This window comes from Malus sylvestris, chromosome 13, assembly GCF_916048215.2.
Source record: "Malus sylvestris chromosome 13, drMalSylv7.2, whole genome shotgun sequence".
NCBI lineage: Eukaryota > Viridiplantae > Streptophyta > Magnoliopsida > Rosales > Rosaceae > Malus > Malus sylvestris.
This window is the reverse complement of record NC_062272.1, coordinates 14749780-14759451: the sequence shown is the minus strand read 5'-3', so window position 1 is coordinate 14759451 and position 9672 is coordinate 14749780. Positions and strand designations below refer to the sequence as shown.

General features: G+C 37.4%; 1 pseudogene; it reads right to left on the bottom strand.

The window, feature by feature from the left end:
- Nucleotides 1–5323: 5323 nt before the first annotated feature.
- On the bottom strand, nucleotides 5324–9368 carry LOC126596972 (probable E3 ubiquitin-protein ligase LUL4; annotated as a pseudogene).
- Nucleotides 9369–9672: the final 304 nt, after the last annotated feature.

Below are 9672 nucleotides of genomic sequence, written 5' to 3'. Positions count from 1 at the left end.
GAATCACCTTCAAACTTAAACTTGTCACTATATAAATACTTGGTCACCTTTAAGATGTAATTATTCATGTACAAATAAATTTAGAGCTTACATATTTATTTAATCTACTACATATATCTTAGGGATTATAGAACTTGGTTCACACCACATAGTTGTGACAAATCTAACTTGTCTATCCTTTTCTTAGAGCAAGTCCACCAGAGCCAACATTGCCCAACACCCAGTCCAAATATCAAGCTGAGGGTCAGTCCATTTACTCCAGCCTACAAAGTTGCCTGGCACCCAGCCCAAGCCAGGCAACAGACCAGCCCATTTTTTACAGACCCAAGAGCCGGCCTATTTGGTTGGCGGGTGCACGGCACTCGCGCGTGGCCGCGAGTAGGGGACAAGGGGGCAGGCGTTGTTAGCCCACTTGTGCTTCAAATGCAGTCAGTGACGTGGCATGCTCAAGGCCGTTGGATTTCCAACGACTAGTTTTTCTAGACCGTTGGATTTCCAACGGTAAAAAAAATTTAAATTTTACTTTTCAACTGGACCGTTCGATCACAGATCAACGGTCCACGTTCCCCCCCCCCCAAAAAGGGCCCAACGGTCAAATTTATGATCGTTGGCCATGTGGCAGATCCCTGGCTCTTGGAATTGAATATTTTTCAAATCCAATGGTCCAGATTAATTAACTACATTAAAATTAATTAAAAATTATAAAAAAATACAGATTTTTTTTTAAATACAGTAAAATTTTAAAAAAGTTATTTTTTTTTCTATAAATACCTAACCCTCATCTTCCACCTTTACACCACATTTCAATATTTTCTACACTTTCTATACTATCTACATTTCAATATTTTCTACATTTAAGAGAAAAAAATGTCTTCGTGGAAGCTCATTGAAGATGTTACGTTGTGTGAATGTTGGGTTCACACTATTCATGACCCGATTACGGGTAATGAGATGGATAAGCGAGAAATGTGGAGTAAAATTACGAATGCGTTTTGTGATGTACATAGAAAAAAGGCCAGAACTAGTCAAGGTCATTGGAAAAAACTCAACGCATCCTTTACTTGTTGGAAAAACGTCATCTCTCATGCTTCCGATAACCTGCGTAGTGGGACAAGTTTAGCGGATCAAGTGACAATATTTTTATTTATTTATATGCATTCCACCCACATCAATATTTTAATTTATTTAATTTCGTATGTAATTTTTATGTTATTTCTTATGTACTTTTTATATGCATTCCACCCGCATTAAAATTTTAATTTATTTAATGACATGTGGCATGACTTGATTGGTTGAAAATCTTATCGAAATTTTGGCTAAATTATTGTAAAACGGAAGTGACACGTGGCGCGTCGGGATTGGTTGAAAATCTTAGCGGAAATCTATTCACAAAATAGTAAGTTCGGATAATGACACGTGGCGTAACGAGATTGGATAAAAATCCTCTCCGAAATTAAAACTATTTTATTTTTTTATTCTTTTAGAAAATCTTTAAAAATATTTTAAATGGGTTGGGTGCCAACGCATTTTGTAGGGGTGGAGATCGTTTATGCCAACGCATTTTTTTAGGGGTGGGGATGCATTGACCTATTACTATTCATTGTAGTCTATTACTGTTCACTGGAGTAGATAAATGGGCTGGGTGCTGGCACAAAGTCCTTAGGGGTGGACTTGCTCTTAGTTGCAAAGGCAGGAGAGTAATTATACGCGTGTAAAATTCATTCTCCACAATAACAGTTCAAAATCTATGAATTTGAAACAATAATTTATTTTCAAATACATAAACAAATGTAAATTATGAATTTGAAAAAAAAAAAGAATTTTGAAACTTAACAAATAACACGGGATACCCAAAAAAATCTAGGGAATTTTAACGAAAAACCACATGTTTACACTAAAAAGTTAATCCTAGTACTATTCACTATATCCTTTATTTTTTTCTTATCGTTAAAACATAAAGTTTTCAAACATTTTTCATTAATTTTTCTAAAAATCTATGCTTTATAAAACATTAAATTGGTGTTTATTAATAATACAATTAAGGTACGTACAAAGCAAATCAAACATCTGCCTTATCTTTTAGCCCACAAGTGCGAACAGTCGCCTATCCGCATAGGTCATTGTGCATCGGTCCCTCTAATTGTTGATGAAAATTGCTAGTTTTTCTTCAAAAGTCCGAGAGTAATCTCAAAAATAAATGGAAAAAATTGACACTATAAAATCGAACGGTAAAAATTGTTTAGAAAATCGAATCAATTGGTAAACTGGACTAACGAAGAAAATTCTGAAATTGCTCTATTAATACTAGTACTGGCCAAAAGTTTAGATATTGTTTTTAAATGCCATTAATTGATAAAAAGAACATAAAAGTATGTGAAAGAGACTAGCTTAAATTCCACAATCCAATTTCTAATCCCCCATGCAAAAATATCATATTCCCAAATGGTGGAAATAATTCGACAAAAAAAAAAAAAGGTGGAAATGAAAATAGTGCAAGTATCCTTTTCTACATGCATCAGTCATTCTCCCCAAAATTGTTTGCTAGTTGAAACACCAACTAGAAGAAAGAATTTCCCAATTGGGCTAAGGGTTTGGTTCAAGGGAAGCTCCATTATTTATGAACTGTGGGAAAATATGGGGGAAAAGGAAAAAGTGAAAGAAGCTTTTACAATATAAACTACCTAAGATTTTGGTATTTTCCACAAAAGCAGTGATCCGTGGTGAAGAAATTGTGAGTATTGGCTGTCACAGAAGTTTTTTAGAAAGAAAATTAGGTAGCTGTAGATCAGGTTAACAGCAATTAGGCAGAAGAAAGCTACTGCAGAGGGCCACAAGCAAGGCCCTCTCCTCCTCCTCCATTGATGCAGATGAACCGTGCTTCTTGCTTCCGGGTAGGTTTTTTCATGAGTTTTTGGACACTTGTTTCATGAGGTTATCAATCATTGATGTCCTTAGAAGCCTAACGGTGAGGTGAGAGAGGTGACAATAAAACAAAACCCTAGTGGCTTTTTTCCCCCTTAAGCTTTTGCTTTTTACCCCTTTGGAGTGGTAGCTTTACTAGTAAAGGGATGTTTGAACGGTGAGAAAAGGGACCTAAACCAAATGGCTTTAGTTTCCTGTTCTAATTCAAACGAAGAGGATTGCTTTTGAAGCATTGATTGTGTTTTTGAGGTGACTTATGGATTAGGTAAAGGTTTGAGCTAAACCATTGACAAAAGTGACACTCATAAATAGGACAAGATCTGTCTTGTCATCGGTTGTAATCCCTGTTTCTCTGTCTCTCATATCATGAGACTTGACTACGCTAGAATTCCTCATAAACAATGGAGATTGTGACCGGTTGTATATTCATTCGTGTATATTAATCTAATAACGTGAAATCTGCTTTGTAACTGGTTGTATATCTCTATCTCTAGTTGTATGTCTGCATATAACTACCTCTCATTACGTGAAATCTGCTTCGTAACCAATTGTGTGTTCACATCTTCAGTTGTATATCTGCTTTTGTTTATCTCTCATGTGAATTCTACCTTACAACCAGTTGTATATCCTCTTATGATGAGATATAGATAGACGGACCCAAAAGAATATACAACCGGAAATAGCTGAGAATCTCAGTGAAAACATATAAAAAAAGGGTGAAAAGTTGAAAACTATTGGGGGGTTTCCAATTTCCATTTAGCCTCCAGACACAAAGAGACGGTGATCAACACGGCAACACTTGAAAGCAGAAGGGTCTAAAATACAATGGGGCTTTTCAACTTGGTTGAAACTTGAATGATGTCAAGTGGGTAGCTCAGTAGCCTCTCCTATAAATGGAACATAACATCTTTTCAGCGTGAGGGTTTTAAAAAGGAATGACTTGGGCGGCCAAGCAATGCCATTGCCATTTATGCAGAAGTTGTCACATGAAGCACCACATGGCCCTCTGCAGAGAGAGAGAGAGAGAGAGAGAGAGAGAGAGATGAAGATTTAAGGTCGTCATTTATTAGATTTTTGCCTGCAAACCGAAAAATGCTTGCCAACCCACATGCTCTCTGCAAACGCTTTACTCGTTTCAACCCTTGATTTTTGTCTGTGTGGGAAAATAATGGAGGGGTGGATGCTCAGAAGTTGACTTTTGACACAATGATTCGTCTATAATATGGAAAATTTCCAGAAAAATACTATGTGCTTCTGCAGATTATGTGAATGTAATAAGTAAGATTCTAACAATTTCGATCAGAAGTCCGTACGCAATGACAATAGTAATTAATGAAATTTGTAACAAGATTTCTTTGTTGTTTTTTCCAACCAGAAGAGAAAAAGGAAACCAATTCTTTGCACAAGTGTTTCGGAACGATATCAAGAAGTTGCAGAAGTGAATATACATATACAGTGCTTAACAGACTGCAACAGACAACATTATGAAGGATGCAGGATATACAGTGGAAAATGGGAGATCAATATAGGAGTTTTATGGCTAACATTTGGTGTAGGCAAATAGCAATGAATTATGCAGAGGTACCCTTAAATGTAAGAATACAACGTGACGAGGTAAAGCGTGAAGTTTTGTATGGTAACAACGAAAAAGCTGGTGATTTAAACACTGCTCGGATAATCTAAGCGGGATATTACCAGCAATTTGTAATGTAGTTAAGGGAGGTTAATAAAGTAGGATTATGACACATAAGAAATAAAGGACTCAGACCAAATACAGAAAGGATGTTCCATAAGATGCAAATTGTCCCACCTAAGCTTTATAGATTCTTAAGTTGTTCCTTTAAACGCTAACTTCGACGGAAAACATTCCCTCCCAAACTTTTTCAGATGTATCCCAGAGTGAAAAAAGTACTTCCTTGAGACACAGAATGTTTGTCCTTTCTGGATGTCCCAACCTAGAATGTTCTTCATTCTCTTCCTTGAATGCATATGTACACATAAAGATATATGCATAGAATGTAAAGATATCATAGAGAACCGACTAAAGAAGCAGAAAGTTAACAGACGCATGCCTCCCCCACTTTCTTCTTCTCCCCCCAATAAAAGAAAATGGTGAGTGAGGAGAAAAAAAAGCATGGAAATTGATAACTTGTAAGGAAATACTGTAAACCTCATAAAATTCAAAAAGTTATTCAAACATCGCGTTGAATATGGAAAATGAAAAGATGAAGACCCTTAAATGTATACAAGCTTCACAAAAAAATCAAGGAAATCAAACCCACAGTTTTTACTTATTTGTTTATTTTTCAGAAATTCTAAACAAGTTGCCTGCAGAGGGGAACCATTGAAGAGAGCTTGCGGTTCGCACACACTGTGTGTATATAGTGGTTAAGAAAGTTCATTCTTTGAGGATCAAATTTGAATCATCTATGTAAAGATAGTCACATGAATATTAGAAAGCAACGCAGCAATTACAATATACAAAACAAAACAAAAATGCCTTTATACAAGTGAAAACACACAGATAAAAGAATTCGATAGCCTTACCACAATCCACGTAGTATGGAGAAACAAGTATCTTCATTGATCACTTTTATTTATCTTGATTTCTATAAGTTCCTCAATGGGTTGACGGCAGATAGGGCATTTATTGGATTGTATCCGCAATTCTTTTGCACAGTCACTGCACATACACTGGAAAATACAAATGAAATGAGAATAAACAACTGTAGTCTTAAAAATTTAACCAAAGAAGCAGGATAACAAGAAATTTAACAGAAATCTAGTGTGGGACTATCGCAGATGCGTTATTGGATGAGTCAAGCCCATCTGCCTGGATGAGTCTATTCACGACCACAAGAGACATCCTTGAGCACAATGGGCTTGAGTCTTCCGGACCATCATTCTTTATAGATTTTCTAGCATATGGTATAAGTGCAGATTCTCCAGCATACTCTATGATAACTACCACCCTCTCAATATAATTATGTATCTTGGACACATTCTCACCATATGTCGACAAGGTAACACAGCAGTGTCCTTAGGCTCAGTCATGCATATCACGCATTCCTTCCCTGGTTCAGTGTCATCAAAGCTTTCCACTGTCGAGGTTCCTATTCCATATATCTCACGTAGCTCATACCGAACTTCATCAATCCACAGTATCTGCCTAATTACTTTCACTTGGAAATGATCACCATTGTTCTTTTCCAGTACAGCTTGAGTAATCTGCATACGAGGGGAAACATCTGGGGCAGGCTCACCAACATGCTCATCTGTTGAATCAGGTGGCAAACATGTTTCAGCAGATATTACAAGGGGAAATACATCTTCTCCAGGTGATGGTTTTGAAAGATCATCCAACTCAAAGAAGCCTAAATCAATGCCTGTTCCTGAGGGCTGACGAAATTTTTGGCCAAGACCCTTCTGAAAGGGAACTCTCACCGGCATAAATGCTTCAGGAAATAGTGGAACAAACCTACAGTCTGGCTCTTCCTTGGCAAAGTAGAAAACCGTGATGCTGTCAATAAGAAGACTTGATCAGAAAAAAGGAATGTGATATAGCCCATAAGAAATGAAGACCACCTAACAATACTGTTAAAAAATGGAAACTGTTACCAATAAACCATGGAGAACTAGCCATGGTCTTTACTGTTAGAAAATCATGACCGTGGCCAATAGGCATGTGATGTAAGCGGAACCCAGTTATTTTTTTCTATATACGGAAAACGCATAGGGTGAGTGCCATATACATGCACAACATATATAGCTCGCTCCACGTAAATGCTCAGCAGGAATATGCAGCAATCATAACACAAAATGTTTTACATAGTGCTACTTCTGGACAGTAACTCTTGCACTTAAGAATGCTAATCTCACATCAAATATATAGACAAAAGTGCAGACAAACTAAAGCGCCTACCAGCATGGTTTTCTGCATAACACAAGTAGCACTAACTCAAGAAAGTTGTATCCAAGCACTTTTGAAAAGCAAATTAAATATAATACTTCACTGAACAACTCAGATATTTTATCATAAGTTCATAACTCTTTTTAATATGAGGATCAAAGACTCAATTTACTGCTTCAAATTGCATTTTAGCCTTTTTTTTTTTTTTTTTCACACTGCTCGATTATAATTTGATATTTTTAAACCTCTAGACTGAAAGAAATGTGGATAAATAAGACATGGACTATAGCACCACTGGTACTAGAAACAGGGTGGACCAAATAAGAAAGAGTTACTTAAAAAAGAATTGCCTTAAATGAAGCGCAAGAGCATATAGACTCAATTACCAAGATAAAACCGTTACTTTACATGATGATTTCTCAAAACCTATGAAATACTTGACGAAAGCTCTAAGAAACAGTTTCAACATAGCTGCATCTTACTTTGGTAAAGATAATCAAATGTGAGAAGGTTCGGTTAGATGCCAATATGACCCTTTTTTCTGTACAATTAGTGAAGTATATCAAAGGTAGTATGACCTCCTAATCCAGAGTTTATCATGAAAAGCAGTAATCTGGAAAAACTGAAGATAAGCTAGGCCCAAACAAGCGATTGCAGTAAATTATAGGGTTCTTTAGATATAGACCCTTGCAACTCTTATTTTCTAGACAAAAACCCACCTAGATATATTCCTTCCTATTTCTACTTCCTCTTGAGAGCAGTGTTCAACAAACAAAAGCAAGAAAATTAAGCCTTTGTATATGATAGGGAACCTTCCTATGGGACGAGGACCCATACCTTCTCAGGATAAAAAATAAAAAAAATAAAAAATAAAAAAACCTAGAGCTTCAGGGTGCAGAGCTCAAATTTCTACCAAACACTTATACTTCACACACTAATGTGAAATTATTTGAATCATTGGTTTGCCAGCGAACATTGACAGCCGTAACTAATTTCTTGTTTATGTTCATATCTACCACTGTCGTCCCTCGTCTCCCAGGCGAGGAAACATATTAAAAGGCGAAATTCATGAGCTCCATTTGTTTTAAGAATTCCATCAGCAATTACATCAGCCAAAGACTCAAAAATAAGCATCAAGTAACAGTCGTTTCATAAGTCCCACATCTTATTAAACTTTCATATGCTTAGATAATCAATATAATGGCAGTTTGAATCAAATTGTTATGTATAGCTCACAGAGTATTATCTCTTTACCCTTCTAATTGATCACATATGGGAACTTTATCCCACCTCCCCTAATTTCATCTTGTTCAGTACCATAGGAGCAACACTATCATTCCATTTTCATGGATATCGACAATGAATTCAAAAGCAGCATTACATTTCTCTTCCCTTATATCTCATTAACACGCACACTCTCTGCCTATTAATTGCTAGGAAATTCCATCTCGGGTAACTCAAATTCTTAAACTTAAGCTTATACTATTACAAGTTTAATATTCTCAGGTCCTAAATGCCGATAACTTTGAGATCGAAACCCCATCCCATTTCTTGTCCACAACACTCAGCATGAATACAAAGAAAAGAATCTATCACAAGCTACAAGCTTCAAACATAGACAAAGACATAGAACAATTCAAGAAGCAAACAAATACAAAGAAAAGAATCCCAATTTGCTCACCTCCCATCATACATGGCGTCAAAAACGAAAGACACCAAATGCTGATCAGGGTTCAGCTCATCAATCTCAAGCCTCAACGTGTCCTTACGCACGTTGACATCGTTCTTAACCTTCTTGGCGTTCTGATGCTCAACGTAAGGCGGCGGAGGCGGAGGCGGCGGCGGAGGCCGAACTGCGGGCCACCCATTACTCTGACTGGCACCATAATTATAAGGCTGCTGGTAATTGTAATTGTAACTGAAGCGCCCCATCATGGAATTCCCATGGTTGCGGGAGTTGTATTGGCCATAGCTGTAATGGGTTTGCTGCGGCGGAGGCGGGAAAGGAAGAGGGTGGGTGGGGTAAGGAGCTCTGGGCTGCGGTCCTTGTGGAGTGTAAGGCGTGGCGGAATTGGCATATGGGTAGTTATTATTTGAAGTAAAAGAAAAAGAGGAAGAAGGAGAGGCAGAAACCAGAGGACCAGGTGGAAGTGGAGGAGGAGGTGGAGGTGGCAGTGGCGGTGGCGGTGGAGAAAGTGAGGCATGCTCTGATGAGTAATAAGGATGAGAACTTGAGATGTAATGGAGCTGACGTGGCGGCGGTGGCGGCGGAGGCGGTGGTGGGTTTTGGTAATAGTTGTTTCTTCTTCTGTTGTTGCTACATGAAATCCCCATTTCTGAGAAATTTGGGGAAGAAGAAAAGATCAAAGCTTTTGGGTTGTGAAATGTGAGTAAACAAAAATGGTGGGTTTTGGGGAGGCTTGGTCTGGAAACCGCGTATCTAGACGACGACGGTAGGAAAAAGGAGAAGAATAAGGTCGCGTTTTGATAGCGTGAAGAGTCCAATTATTTGGGCTAGATTTTTTTCTTGTAGTGAGACATTATTTTAAATCGACCTATGTAGTGTTAATTTTAATTTGAAGTACGTTATCAATAGTAGTTCAAATTAAAATTTTTGTCAAAATCTCATCCATGTACAGGGTAAAAAAGTCATGTCATTCTTTTTCCTTTTCTTTTTGGTAAATCCATTTTTTTATAATCCACAAAAATAGAAGGAAAAAATTAAAAAAAATAAAAATCTCTTTCTAATCCCTACCCTTGTTAGCCACAGCAACATCGACCACCCACCACCTTCCTCCCTTTCTCTCATATAATACTAGTCATCCCGTCCACCACTGTTC